The following is a 15893-nucleotide window of genomic DNA, read 5'->3' as shown; positions in this document are numbered from 1 at the left end:
AAGTTTTTTTAAAGTGCTCTTCTTGATTATCATGATGCTTTCATTTGCTTTTCAAATGAAAACCAACTATAAAGTCTTTAAAAATGCAAACATTTTTAAAAAGACTTAAATAAACAAGTAATGCTTAGCCTGGTGGGGGCACAAGTAAAGCCTGGCGGCCCGCCAGGCTTATAATACACTAGGAGGACACCCGCAATTATATTACCTAAAAATGGCCTCAAAACAATATTATTGTTTATCGCAATAACTTCTGGAACAATTTATCGATCAGAACAATTTGTTATCGTGACATATATTCAGTGTGTTCAGATACTTTGTGAAGTCTTTGCAGTGACTTTTTTTCAAAACAGCTAAATATTAATCCTGTTTTTATGTAAACGTTCTTTCTGTCTCGTTAAATCCCAGCGTACTGCAGACAGACAGACGGACGGACGGACGGACTCTCGGTCAGACGTACATCACCTTGTGTCCGCAGCTCGTTTCGTTTCTCATCCTCATTCTGTAACGCTCTCTGAGATCCCGGGCCACAGCCTCCTGCGCTCTGATTGTGGGGGTTTCCATGGCAACAGAGTGGTCTTGTGGCCCTGGATGTACGCAGAAGCACACACACGCACACATTTTCGCTCTCCCTCCATCTCCTCATGCATACATATTCGGAGCTACAGGTGCCCCCAAAAGTATCATCCTTCCTGCCTTTGATTGACACACTCGAGGGGTTGTGGATCACAATTAGTGATGCGGCTAATTTCCCACAATGCCCTGCAGCCACTGGGCACCCATTGCGCCCGCAAGCAGGCTCATTAATATTCATGAGGATATCTGATGAATATGTAAATGGAAACAAAAGGAGCCGGTAACCAGGTGAACGACCGCAGCTCAGCAGTCTGAGGCCAAGGCATGCACAGGAAACCCACGGCCGACAGGACACGGCATCTTAGGGTGCATTCACACTGCAGCCTGAAGTCTGATTTTTTTGCCGGGGCCGTTCACACCTGTATGTGTTCTGCAGTGTGAACGGGCAAATGACCTGAAAGTGTCCCGCATGGGTCACATTCGAAAAAGAATCCGACCTGTGCTGTTCACACTGCCATGAAAAGATCGGATACAGGTCGCATTACGTCAAAAAAATCGGAATTGTGTCACTTCAGGCTGCAGTGTGAACGGATCCATAGCTCAAAATTTAAATTTAACTATGAAACAGTCTGGAACTGAGAATTTGACCACGTTCTAGTCTAATGTCTTCCACATAAGAAAGTTGTAAAGCATTGCCATATGTCATCGAAGACTTTTATTTAATCTGTTAATCAAGAGTCTTGCATTTTTATCTAAATTTCTATTTTAATTCAGCTTTGTCACATTCAGCTTAACACTGCTTTGCAACATCAGAGTAAAATATAAGCTTTAAGGCACATGTGTCAAACTCAAGGCCCGCGGCGGACCACATGTGGCCCGCCATGTCATTTTATGTGGCCTGCCCCAGCATTTTATAGGCCGATGATTTACTTAAAATAGGTTTTGAGCACGAATTGACTACAAACTACATCTCCCACAATGCATTCCGATTGTTACCAGCCAACATTACGGCTTCTCGCCACTAGAGAGCAGCAGAGTCACCTCAAGCTGCTTATTGATTTTCCCAAAGAATAAAACTGAGCATGGACAAGCTAACATCAAAACGTCCAAGAAAAGAAACATCGATTTACAAGTAAGACTGTGAATGAAGATGTGTGTGAGTTGGTGTCAGGGCGGCAGGTCGCGCTAGATGTTATCTTGACCGACAACATAATTTTTTTTTTTAAATCGGTCATGTACTATTTTTATCTGTGAAATTACAATCATATTAACATCGGCTATTTATTCGCATTTTATGCGGTTTAGTTAATATTCACCGTGAATCCAGATCCCATCACAGATTAAGCAGATAAATGTATCCACATCTAAGCGACTTCACATTTCTAATTCTTCACAGCGGCGGAGCCACGTCCGCAGTGGTTGATCAGCGGACTGCGCATGTTACAGTCTAATTAACTTTTGCATGTCATTTATTTCTTCCAGATAAACTACCGGCTCCTCAAATGGATTAACACAACGTTGCATTCTCTTTAGTTTTCTCTGGTCTGTAAGGGAGACTTGAATTTTCAACCAAAAGCTTATAATGCGCTTCCTAACCATTTTTTATTTGTAAGTACTGATTTTATTTTATAGCCATTTAGCCAAGACGCTGTAGAACCATTTGTCTCTGCAATATATTTTTTGAACCCAGGCTTAGTTTATGGACTGAACAGACAGAAACAGTTACCATTATACATTTTGAAGTGTTGATTTTATTTTTGAACCATTTTTTAATTGCAAAGTGTTGATTTTATTTTTGAACCATTTTTAATGTGTTGATTTTATTTTTGAACCATTTTTTAATTGTAAAGTGTTGATTTTATTTGTAAGTATTGATTTTATGTTTGAACCCTTATTTATTGTAAAGTGTTGATTTTATTTTTGAACCATTTTTTATTTGTAAGTATTGATTTTATGTTTGAACCCTTATTTTTTGAACCATTTTTTAATTGTAAAGTGTTAGTTTTATTTTTGAACCATTTTTAATTTTAAAGTGTTGATTTTATTTTTGAAACCTTATTTATTTTGAAGTATTGATTGTCTGAAAGACCTTGCACATGCATTGCCCCATATTGGGTTTGAACCAGCGACCTCAGCATTACCAGCACGGTGCTCTAACCTGCTGAGCTAACTCACCTACCTTACAAACTGTTGAGTTTCCATGGATTTAAGAAGAACTTACATGATCTTACCACAATGAAGATTTGATAAAAGTGCTTATATTCTGATGTTTTTCAAAACAACATACATAATATTTTATTTTCCAGAGATTTTGTATTTTGAAGTGTTGATTGTATTTGACAGATATTTTTTTATTTTAATGTGTTAATTTTATTTTTGAACCATTTTTTCTTTGTAAGTATTGATTTTATTTCATACCCATTTAGCCAAGTCTCTGTAGAACCATTTGTCTCTGCTAATGACATTTTCAATAAAATTTTTTGATCCCAGGCTTAATTTATGGACTGTAATGTTAAATTAGGCACAAGTATAAGTCTGACAGTTTGTTCACCAAGTTACTGTGCTCTCTGGTATAAGTATTTGACATTGTTCTATGCCCATCGTTGACATTAGTCTCTAACAAAATGTGGATCATGTACCAGGATGCCCATCGTTGGCATTAGTCTCTAACAAAATGTGGATCATGTACCAGGAACACTGCAAAGAGCATGAGGTTCTGTAGTGTAGTGGTTATCATGTTTGCTTCACACGCAAAAGGTCTCTGGTTCAAAACCAGACAGAAACAGATTTTGCATGTTCTATTCATCACAGGTGTTTACTAAAGGTCAACAAGGGCTCTGTGGTGTCATGGTCTGTACTCAGAATCCAGGCATCTGAGTGCAAGCCTCAGTTGAAATTTTCATGCGTTGCATCTCACATCATCAACTTTGGAACATCAAACTGAAACAAAGCAGAGAAGTTCAGTTTCTGTAGCATAGTGGTTATCACGTTTGCTTTACACGCAAAAGGTCTCTGGTTCAAAACCAGACAGAAACAGATTTTGTAGGTTATGAATCTCTTGGGTTGCAGTGAGACAACAAGAGCCTTCCTCTTTGGTGATGGTTCATTTGCCAATCGACTTCAATGTTGGCTTCTTTGAAATTGAAGCTACTATACTTCAATTACCAATTGGCAGTTCTATGGCGTAATGCACATGTGTCTACATCTACATTTTTCTTGTAGTGACAAAAACCACCCCAATAACTTTTAATAAATTAAATTAAGCGACTTCACTTAAATTAGCATCACTTCACCCGCTGGGGTCTGAACGCACTTCCTCCTGGTTCCCATCTGCAGAAAAATCTGCTAATTCATCAGTCAGTTGGATCTGTCTGATCCAAACAGATCAACTGAACTCTCTGAGTGTTTTACCCTGTGCAGTCCGGTGTGTGCTTTTACCAGGATTTTTATTTATTTCATTTTTTTTTTTTTTTTTTTTTGCATGGTTTTGCTTCTCCGAAACGGACTGTTACGTCTGCAGCTCCTCCAGATCGCCGCTCTCCTGGGTAACGGGCACCAAGAAGGCTCCATGTGTTAAATCCGCTGGATGAGTTACTTCCAGCGGTTTCTAATTCTTCGCAGTCTGCAGTGGTTGAGCAGCGCACTGCGCATGTTACAGTCTAATTAACTTTTGCATCGTCCACAACGTTGCATTCTCTTTAGTTTTCTCTGGTCTGTAATGGAGACTTTAATTTAACGTGCCATTTCAACCAAAGGTTTGTAATGCGCTTCCTAACCAGACGCTCCAAAGCGTCCGGTCCATAACTCTTCAACACGCTGTCAGCTCCGGTCAGAAAGACGCATTTAGTTCAGAGACCATGAGATGATAATCAGAAAGGATTTTTAAATCAATTGGTTTCAGTTGCCTCTCAGACTAAATCTTTGCGTAAAGTCTATAATGTCTGCCCATGTAACTTGTTTTTATTATTTGCTTGCTCACCTTTAAACACTGATTTAAATATTGTAATTTTTAAACTGAGCAGTAATTTTACATCCATGGAAACTCAAATGTAATATTTAAAACTTCAATACATAAAATCAGTTATTTAACAATATGAGGTGGTGTTTAATTTATTTTTAACATTGTATTTTTATACGTTTATGCTAATGGTGCCCAAGTCTAGTTTTCCAGAGCTACCATCTGCAGCTTTAGATGCATTCCTTCTCTGACACACCTGGACCATTGACTCATTATAAGCCTCTGAATGAGGGAAGTCAACCTTTTGTCTGGGTGTGTTTTAGCAGGGATCCACTCCTGATTTGTACCGTCAATGTGGCCCATTGAGGGGGGCCAGTATGCTGAAGTGGCCCTCGGTGAAATTGAGTTTGACACCCCTGGTCTATGTGATCAACTTTAACCAAAGATGCTGAAATTGAGTAAGTCAATCATCTATCTATCTATCTTGAAGCGGGCTAGCTGGCTACCTAGCGGGCTAGTTAGCTACCTAGCGGGCTAGTTAGCTGCGGAGCGAGCTAGCTAACTAGTGCGCTAGCTAACTAATGCGCTAGCTAGCTAGTCCACTCTGCAACTAGTTGGCCTCCTAGGGGCTAGCTAGTTGCATAACACTATGAACGATCATGGCACACAGCCACACATTTAAAGGTTTCTCCTTTAAATGCTGCTCACGGTTAGAGGTTAAAAAATTGACAAGGTTATTTTCAAAGCCTTCTTTCTTTCTGCTGAACTTGCAGTCAGCGTACAGTAAGCTTACAATAACAGAAAGGAAGAGACAGGAACTCACCATGTTCCACACGTTAATAGTTGCACTGACAATGAAGATGCGCACTAATAATCAGTGTTTAACAGATTTTTCACAGTTATTTATTTTCGATTGTGTCACTGTGATCCACAACACCGTGGATTAAATATATTCCACAATTAGACCTGGGAATATAAAACAAAACAAAATTTTAAATTCCCTAGAGATCACTGGCATTGTAAAGAAATCAAACTGAGCTGACAAGGTTGGCTTCTACAAATGTAATATTTATACATACTTGGCCTCAGATTCCTGTCTTTGTTAAACAGTCCTTTAATTGTTGCAGGTTAAGGTCACAGATATTTATGGCTATCGATACTCTCTATGCACCATCCTGTCTTATTATTACACTGTTTTTTTTCAGTGTTTTGAGCAGTTCAAACAAATAAACACACATACACATGTGTAAAGTAGCACCAGGGGCTTCTCCTCTGCAGATAGAGGAGAAAAACCAAAGCAGGCAGATCAGAGCGAGGATATAATGAAACCTGAGTTCTGAGGAAAAGGCATTTCTCTCTTTCCTTCCTCACTTTTCTCATCTTTAACCACCTGGCCCCCTCTGGAGTGTGGAGCTCTGAGGGGCGACTCGAGGTGTTGGCACCAGGTTGGACCACAGAAAGCAGGAGTCCGTGGTTCTGAAGCCTGGAGACGAGGCTCACGTTGAGGCAGAGTTCAGCTCAACCAGAAGGTTTATTACTTGATGTGTGTGTGTGTGTGTATGCGTGTGTGTAGGTGTTATTGAGAAGCATGGCTCTCCCTTGAGAGATCCTCCATTAATTGTGAAGTGAAGGAGCCTGAGGGCGACACCAGGGACCTCCATTAAACACAGACAGGCAACTGACAACCTCTCTCTTTCCCCCTCTCTCTCCCCACTTTCTTTTCCTCTCACCCCTCATCCCCTCCCTCATTTATCCTCTAAAATTCAAATTCACATTCAAATTTAAACAAGGGCTCATTGCCATGAAAGGAGCAACCCTAATGTCGGCAAAGCAATAACAACGCACAAAAGAAAGTAGTTTTGTTGATTCTGGGAAGTCGCAAACAAGGAATGCATCACCTAAATGTAGCCTGCATGCATAAAAGATTCTTTTTCTGCAATTTTAACTCGGTAATTACCCTTATTAAACAGCTTTTGTTGTGCAGGAATCTTATTCTCTTGTTGTCTGATTCCATCACTGGAGGTCGATTCGGGTTTTTAATTTCCTGCGCCACACACACACACACACGCACACACACACACACACACACACACACACACACACACACACACACACACACACACACACACACACACACACACCACCGTACACTATTAGAACCCCAGATGCTCTAATTACACTTCTCAAAACCGATCTTTCTGCAGACTTTTTTATTTCTACACCTGGTCATTTCTGCAGTTGAGCTGCAGCAAGCGGAGGTAAACTTTGTTTCCACAGAAGAAAGTTAAAACTTGTTAATGTGGTGTGTTCTATCCTTGGAGCCTGCCCATATTATGGGTGCTTCATGTAGCTGAGCTGCAGGTCCCTTATGAACTTATTTCCAGAGCAGGGTAATTATTACAGGTACAGCGCCTGAGGATGAGTACTTGATTCCCAGCAGGATCTGTCTGGACTCCAGAACAAATCCACACAGAGAGCCTCATAACTTCTGCCAGTCAGCACTGAGAACTCCTTCTCCAGAGGAAGACCTGCTTTCTTGTCAGCTTGTGAATTTCCACCACGTACAGCCACTAAAATATAAACACAAATACCGAGAATAACTCTTAAGCATCCTGATTGCTCGCTCTCTTTCATTTCTTCCCTTTAAAGTGAGTGTGTGCTGTCCCACTGCGTGTGTGTTTTCCAGCAGTAAGATCCCGTTTCCACTAGAGGGAGCACCAGTAGTGTGGAAAAGGTTCCCCAAATGTCAGCTCTCACTCCATCCATGACTTTGACTGCTTCTTGCATGCAGTACAGTAAGAGTGCACACTGCTGTAGGCAAATACCAATGAACCTAATGCTCACCTTAACTTCCATTATCAATGAACTGGCCGAGGAAAGCGCGGACGTGCGTTTCATGCACACACACATTCACATGCACATACGCTGCAGCAGATGTTAAGGATTAGTGTGTGTGTGTGTGTGTGTGTGTATGGGTGTGTGCGTGCGTAGCCTCAGGCACTGTTCAACAATGCATTATTCCTGAGTGCGCCGGTTAAGAGGGGCACTCCGTTTCCATGGAAACCAGCCTGGCTCTGATGTAAACATGGGGGTAGTTGATCGTCAGACCCTATGGAGGGGACAACTCGCCCCCCAGATTACAAACAACAGAGTATGAAGACTCCCTGCTGGGTCAGTGAGAACTTGAACTTTGTGGCGATGCGTCAAACCCAAACGCTCGTTTGACTCGTTAACATCCTGTAAATAACATCCTGTTTTCCCTAACCTTTGATCCAATCTGCAAAAGCCCCCAAACAAAGCCAGCTACCTCCTCGTTCCCGTCTTGACTCAAATCCGCTTTGCCCCGATGTATAGATGGGTGCCAACTTGTGGCAGCCTGCAGAGAGCGCGGCGGATTTCTGGAGAGATTAGTATAATCACTGGGATCCCGTGGGGCTAAACACAGGTCAGCCACAAGCAAAGAATCTAAGCTGAGAGAGGAATAGGTCCTGATGGCCGAGGGCAACATTGGAGGCAACGTTGCAGGGTAAATATGATGGAAAGTGTGTTTCTCATTATGCTTCTGCTCCTTTGAGTCCACTGCTCGGCAGGAACCGCGCTGAATCTTTTCCAATTTTCAGCTACCTGAAGGGAGCCAAGTCTAGAGCTGCTATTCCAAAAAGCTGCTCAAGTCTGACACCGCTGCAAAAAATAAAATGTAATATAATCGTCTCAATTACTTCAGTTTGTTTAAAACTAAGAATTGCCCCAACAGGTGAATCAGGAACATGGAGTAGATGTAAAACAAATCAAACATTTGAAAGTTTGCTCTTTCTAATGGTACTAGCTTAGAGAGATTGGGATTATGTTGCACTGTCTTGTCCAACAAACAAACTATAGATGCTGAAATTATATAAAAAAACAAACGAGATGAAGCCAAAGAGACATTAAATAATTGAAATATGTTATGTACTCTTATTTTTCCCATTTTTATTTGTATAATTATTTGTCAACTTCAATTTTATAAGTCAATGTATAGTTGGTATCTTATTTATCCATGTGCTAACTTACATCTATTGTGGAATTGCACATTTTTATTTAAACAGTTTTAGATTTCCCTACTTTAAATGTAAATAAATGTGGCTATAAAAGAAGTTAGTATGAGATATTATATACAGCTTGAACAGAAATGCTGTGGTTGTACAGAATGAGGATATGTAGCCGTCACTTTTAAATTAAATGCAGAACAAAAAGCTAATTGTCTTTTTGTCAAACAGAAAAGCAACAGCAAACATTGCAGCCACAATACTAAACATGGATTATCAGTCACAGCAACATCTTCCACAACTACTTGGATTTTGTCATTGTTTATAAAAACAAAAAATAAATACCTGCTAAAATAACAAAAGTCTAACTGCTGATATTCAGTGGTTAATTAGTTGGGCTATCTGCTCCAGTTATCAGCTGCTAACAGATATTGGATAAAGCAGACAGAATTTGTAAAAAAAAATTGATTAAATCAGAATTCAACTGCATTCTTCTTAAAGTAACTTTGAAATAATGACGGTTTTCCGTGGCGTATGTTTCGCTTTCATTAACCTGTCCTGTGTAAACAGTTGCAAGGTTTGCTTGTGTCTTGGTCTGGCACTGAAAACATTACAAATCCTAGTGAGGTTTGGACAGGAACGTAAATCTTAACAGGTTCATAAAAAGTAAATAGTCTGTCCTACAGGTGTTTTTTTTCTTTTGTATTTTGGACAAAATATGTTGAGCTTATATTTTGTTATTAGACAAACCGAGGAGTGTAACGTAAAAGCATCCGAGCCCGGCCGGCCCAGCGTGTCACATCCAGCTCTTCATCGGGGCAGAGCCATTATTGTCTGGAACCCACAGAAGCAGAAAAGTAGGGGTGACGGGGGTTATAATGCTCTTGAGTGTGTTTACGGTGTGTGTGGATCCTAAACTCGCCTTCTCTCCATTGGAATGGGTTGTGTAAGTGTGTGTGTGTGTGTGACAGCTCAGATGAGGACTGGCTGCAGGCAGATGCTTTGCTCGAGGCCACATTCAGTTCCGTCGCGCTGCATTAGTCCCCAACCAACCTGTCACCCCTAGCAAGAGAGTGATAGCACGCTGTGCACACACACACCCGCACACACACTCACCTAAAAACATTCACACACATTCGTCGGCTGCTTCCTGTGCGCTCAGGAGTGCACCGAAAAACGCAGAAACAAACAGGTTTTATTTAGCGCTGATCTCACTCTGCTGTCCTGCAGCAACGTCTCGTCTGCAGAAGCTTAATTAGAGGAAAACATTTAATCACAGCGGCTGTAAGTGTCGAGACAGGAAGTCTGTGCGTATTTATATGTGTGCGCCGTCCGTCAGTGCTGATATGCTAGTGAGGGCGACTAACCGGAGTTGAGTGGAGTCTTTTGTAGCGCAGGCGAGGCCCTCAGGCACAGCCCCAGACCTAGAACCCCACCACCACCACCACCCACATACCCTCATATCACACACACAGATCCACACACACATACACAACATGCATATGCCCTCGGCCGTCCTGCTGTAGATGTGATGTGACAACTACAGCGGGGCAGACTTTCCCACCGTCACCCTGCGTTTCAAGTCACGTGCACACACACGCACGGACACACACACACACTATCTTACTTATAAGGCTGGGATTTTGTTGAGGGGTGTCATAATGAGGCTGGGTTTGGTGGGACAGATGTTGGGATTCGGAGGGCATCGGCTGAGACATGGAAGTGATGGTTCATTAGTATGAGAATCTCTCCCTCCCTCTCTCCTCCAGCCTGTCCGCTTCATTGTGTTTTTCTGTCTCTATCACTGCCTTTCCTTTCCTCCTCCCTCTCTGTGGTATGATTTCCTGTGCCCGGAGCCACTGACAGAGGCAATTCTTTCCCACTCTGTTGCAACGGTGCATCTCTGATTAACTTTTAATGACTTCGCTATGGCAGCCGGAGTCACACACATGCAGGGAAATGTTGCAGGCTGCTGATTAGATGCATCAACCAAGAAGCTGGTGCTTTGAATGAACTGGGCTGTAATTAACACGATACATCGGACCAGTCATGAGTCTTAGAGTCACAGCCTGGTAATCTTCATGTTGATGGTCCAGTAGATGGTAGACTCAAGTTTAGAAACAATACCTTGAAGTATTCTTGGCGTTTATTCACACCAGGAAAGTCCTGGATCGAAAGCTAACTTTATGTGTTTCCATTGATGAGTTTGCGTTCACATTGTACTTTGTGCAAGTCAACTGTACCTTGTAAACTAACGATTATTGCTCCCATTAGACTGAAATGACGGTGCTGGGACAGAGCACAGACCCAGATAGAAAACAAACATGGAGGAGCTGCAAGCTGCAGCTCTGTGTGCACATTTGTGCATTTGTGTCGGACCCGTTCATTTTTATTTTCTTGGAAAACATGCTGAACATGACCGCATTCTTGTGTATATTTTCAGTTGGGCTATTTGTGCATAAGGCCAAGTATCAGCCAGGGCTGTCCATGGCTCATTCAGGGTTTCTCCTGGGGTTTTATAAGCCTGGTGGGCCACCAGGCTTCATTTGTGCTCCTACCAGGATAAAAATTGTTTAATATTTGTTGTAATATTGTTTTGGTATTGCTAATATTGTTTTCCAATAACACACAATCACCTAGTCATATTGTCACATTTTCTCAAAAACATGGTGGGCTGCTGGATGGTTTACCACCAGGCTTAGCAAGTTTTCTGAGGGAAACCCTGCTCATGTGGTAGCAACACTGAAGGCTAATATTTACCATGATCATTCTGGTCTACTTCTCTTTACAGCAGTGCTTAACTACAGAGGTTTGGCAGACATTTTGCAGATTTTTAAATTTCCATTTGGGTTTCTACTGCCTCTAAAAACATCCAGAGCATTATTAAAAAAACAACAACTCCTGACTTTGTTTTTTTTTTTTTTTTTTAGCAAGAAGTTAATGTTTTTTGGTGTCTGGAAAATGAGCTGCTTTAAAACCCTTCCTAATTTAGCGTCACAAATCAGCAGGCACCTAGCAGCCCCAGTGAAGTCCGGCCTGTTACCTAGCAACCCGAGAGAAGCTCAGCTCGTTACCTAGCAACCCCAGAGAAGCCCGGGCGTAACCTAGCAACCCAAGCAAAGCGTAATTTCAGTTTTAACTTGCTTAGAAAGACATGCAGAATGTGAGATAAAGGTCTTAGATGTTTTTTTGGGGGGGGTTGCAGTTTCTCTTCACATTGTACAATCTGACCTTGGGGCGAATTAGCTAAGATGTTTGTTGATGAATTGTTTGAAAACAGCCTTTAAAATTCCAAGGAGCCTTTAAAAAGCAGCTGTTGCTCTTCTGAGGCCACTGCTGATGTCTCTCACATCTGGCACTGTGTTAATACATATGCATAGAGAGGTTCCTTTAAAGAGGCGTTCATGTTGGTTGATCAAATGGAATTGATTAGCAGCTCCTATCTGCTGCTTTCCCTCTTAATTACAATGGAAGCAGAAAAAGTGAACTTTAATTAACTGAGCCGAATGAGTTGAGACTTGTTTAAGAATCTGAATTACTCAACATCCCACTTTTGGTTTTAAAGCTTTAGTTGAACTGTGTCTATTGGCAACATCCCAGTTTGTGTTGCTGTTTCACTACTTCTAACAATTTGGACGTCCTGAATGGTTGTGATATAAACAAACAACCCTCGATGGAACAATGAATGTGTTTTCAGACATTTTTCAGCCATAGGAAACACATAAGAGATGTCTTTAAAAAATAAACAAGAGCCACATAAAAGTGAGAAAGGAAACAGAGAGAAAGCAGAGAGAGTTGGGGGTGAAAAATCAGTCAGCGGGAACAGATAGTACAGCTGCAGCACCACAAAACCCGACAAGTGCCTTAGCACATTAACAAATGGATGCTGGAAATTCACCACTTGTGGTACCAAGAATGACTCGCTTCCCACTCGCTGGTTTAGAGACGCTTTATTGACTTTTTAAAAACAAGTGGTTTACATGTCATTTGTGGGTTCTGGGGCAAAACACTCCGAGGTATTTGGTGAGTGTGCCGGCCAACGTCTGGTTTTGGTTGAGGAGACGCAAGCTGTGAAGTGTGAATGTCTGGAGGTGAGAAAAACGAACTTAAGTGTAACATCGTCTGAATTTACAGTGATCATCATTTCATTACGTCAACAATCAGGTCCTCATGAATTTAAGATCCTGTATCTTTGAGAATATTGTAGTAAATATTCTGGTTCGCTACATTTCCCGTTTCAAATATTTTATATGTATTATCTTTTCTGTTAAAGGGGATGTCTTATGCAAAATTCATATTTTGAAAGTTTTTGAACTTCCATTTGGGTCTCAACTGCTTCTAAAAGCAATCCAAGTGCTTAAATAAACCACACAGCCATTTTATTGGCAATAAGTTACTATTTTTTGGCGTGTGGAAAATGAGCCGTTTCAAAAAGCTCCCGGTTGTTGAGTCACACTGTGCAGTCACAGCTGGTTTTATCACTGTACAATGGCTGCTGGAAAAGACAAGTGTTTTGTTGTTGACTTACTACTGAGAAACAACTTGCTACATTCTTGTTGGTTGTGTAGGAGGTTATAGTTCTGCTTTTCAAAGATGTACGGTAGATTTTAATGGACTGTTTTTTCAGTCCATTAATAAAAGATTGGTACTACACAGTTCTAAACTTTGGAAGTTTGAATGGAGGTTCAGCAATTTACAAGAAAGTTTAAAAGGAAGTTCAAATGTTTGGGAGAAAACTTTTAGGTTTAGATGTTTAGTCATTAAGAAACCAGCTGAAAAACCTGTTCCCCCATGTCGCCTGTAGTTTCTCTGAACCAACAACTGAAGGAAACGAAAGAAGACATCAGTGCAACTTCCTCCTTTGCAAAAAATAAACAAAAATGGATTAGCATCAGATTTTAGCGATTGTAGGATTTTTCTCTTATGTCTTTGGTAAAAGATCATGAGTCTAGACTAGTCTAGCTCTAGACTAGAGTGTTTTGGCTATGCTGACTCAGAATGTCCTGCTCTATAATCCACTTCTACTTTTGGAGTGGTTTCCGGTCTGCTTGGCATCCACATATCCATTCGAACCGCCAGAATTCATTTCAGCGAAACCAAGACCTGGGTTTGTAGGCGGACCAGAGTTCGCTGTTTTTGGTCCACATCAGTTTGATTGTCCACTCAGACCTCACCAAACCAACCAGACTTTCAGGCAAATGAACTGCAGTTCAATTAAAGTGAACTGAACAGGGTTGGTGTGAATGCACCCCTAGAAAGAAGGAAGGATCCCAGATAGACATCCTACATCAAGCTTAAACATTTATTCCATGAATTGTTGGAGAAATCCACAAACATTTGACATGCAAACCCTGAAGACTGTTTACAGCATAATTCACAAAGACTCACAAAAATGCATTTATATCTTTTAATTTGTGTTCAACAAAAGGGAATTTTAGTCTTGAGCTGTTTGCCCAATGATATCAGATTAATATATGACAGATGCGCAATGTATTTGCTCTGGTCTGTGGAAAGCTTTTTTGTTTCACGCATTCTCCTTCAGGCAAAACAGAAAACATGATCATGAGTGCCACATGAAAGAATAAAACAATCCAAATACAAGAATACTGCATTTATGTCAATGACATAAAATGCCTTTATGAAGTTTGGCATCTCTTCTTCTCTTTCCAGCATGAGTCTGCTGAACAGGCAGACAAGTGTTGTCAGCTTGTGGATGAGTTCAGCCATTTTGTTTTTCTCCAGGCAAAACTCTCTCTTTCATGTTTCTGATCAGAAAGAAGGAAAACAGCTATGAATTAAACATGCTGGTGTAACACCTCAGTCAGATCCATACCTTACTGCAAGAACAGACTTGCATTTTTTTTCTAAATATCATCTGACTCTGTGGTGCTTGATAATTTTTAATAACTTTGGTTTTATTTCCAACAACTCATCAACTCCAAATCTTTTTACACAGCCAGGTTGTGTAAATATAAGAAACTAGAGTCTCAACAAAAGTCCAGAGCGACTCAGATTTATCTCTGGAACTGTTTCTTTGCAAATTCCAGTTTGATTTGGTGCAGAGTGGCGTTTTGTTTTGTCTTGATAATTATTTTTTTCCTTATATTCACAGTTATAAATTGCTATAAATACAATATTTTATACTTTTCAATTGTTTTGGTTGTAGTCTGTTATCTTTCATCAGACGGTTAGGGTCTGATAAAAGATAACAGTTTCTCAGCTGGTTTTACTTCTGTATGCGCTGTACAATGGCTGCTGGAAACAAGATGTTTTCTCATGCATTGTGATATTAATTTAACAGAATTTATATCCTACATTTCATATTTGTAAAATGAAATCCACATTTTAAAAAAAAGAGCTGAAACATAAAACAAAGTTTGCACTAATGTAGAGGAACTCTGAGCAGATGCATAACTTCATATCTAAGAACTTGTTTTGTCCATAAACTGAGATCTGTCCATGTGTTTCTCGGTGTGCCTGAGTGCTATGCTGTGTTGCATCTCCCAGGAGGTGGAGATGGAAGGCGACATGGCGGGCCGCTCTCTGTCAGAGGAAGGCGGGTGTTAATATTTAACACTGGGAGGCTCTATTTAGAGCCCGCCGCCTCTTTTCCTCCCTGGTGGACAGCACAACGCCGCTGCCGACTGTTGCCATTATGGAGGAAAGCTGTAGGAGGCAGCCGCACGTCACTAAGTTTTCCTGACAGAATCAGTTTGCAGATGAGCTTTAAAATGTGTTGCACTGTTTTCCGTGTCTGCTTGTTCTCCTGTGTGTGTGTGTCCCGACAATCTCTAATTTAAGAGTTTCTCCTCAGAGAAACTTACACAGTATCCCAGCATGCTTTGCACCTGACTTTACAGGCCAATAACTTTAGTCCAACAGTACTCCCCAGAAAAACTTAAATTTTCAGAGCTTTATCTCTGTGGAAGATGTTTTCTTTTTTTTTTTTTTCCATAATTTACATGACTAGTTACTAGGGCTGTTGTAAATGATTATTTTAGTAATTGAGTATTCTATAGATTATCCTCACGATTAATCAAGTAATCAAATAAAAACTATCGAATATCAACATCGGCCCAATTTTCCATATTTGAGCTTCCCTAACAATAACTTTTCTGTAGTTTAAAAAATTAACCTGTAACGATAATAGCTCACTTTTTAAGTTAACCTGGACAAAAATTATACAAAAATATGAATTATATTCAATTTACTAATAAATAGGCAGGCTCACAAATGCACTTATAAAATAACTCAGTGATTATTTCTCAGCGACTTCCTTTTACACTCTCTTTGTTTAGAAGCAGTGATGTGGAGCTAATTAATGAATCCTGCACAAC

The sequence above is a fragment of the Poecilia mexicana genome, unplaced genomic scaffold (genome assembly GCF_051168715.1).
Source record: "Poecilia mexicana isolate PSO_F unplaced genomic scaffold, ASM5116871v1 scaffold_21, whole genome shotgun sequence".
NCBI lineage: Eukaryota > Metazoa > Chordata > Actinopteri > Cyprinodontiformes > Poeciliidae > Poecilia > Poecilia mexicana.
The sequence above is the reverse complement of the archived record's forward strand: the minus strand, read 5'-3'. Positions refer to the sequence as shown.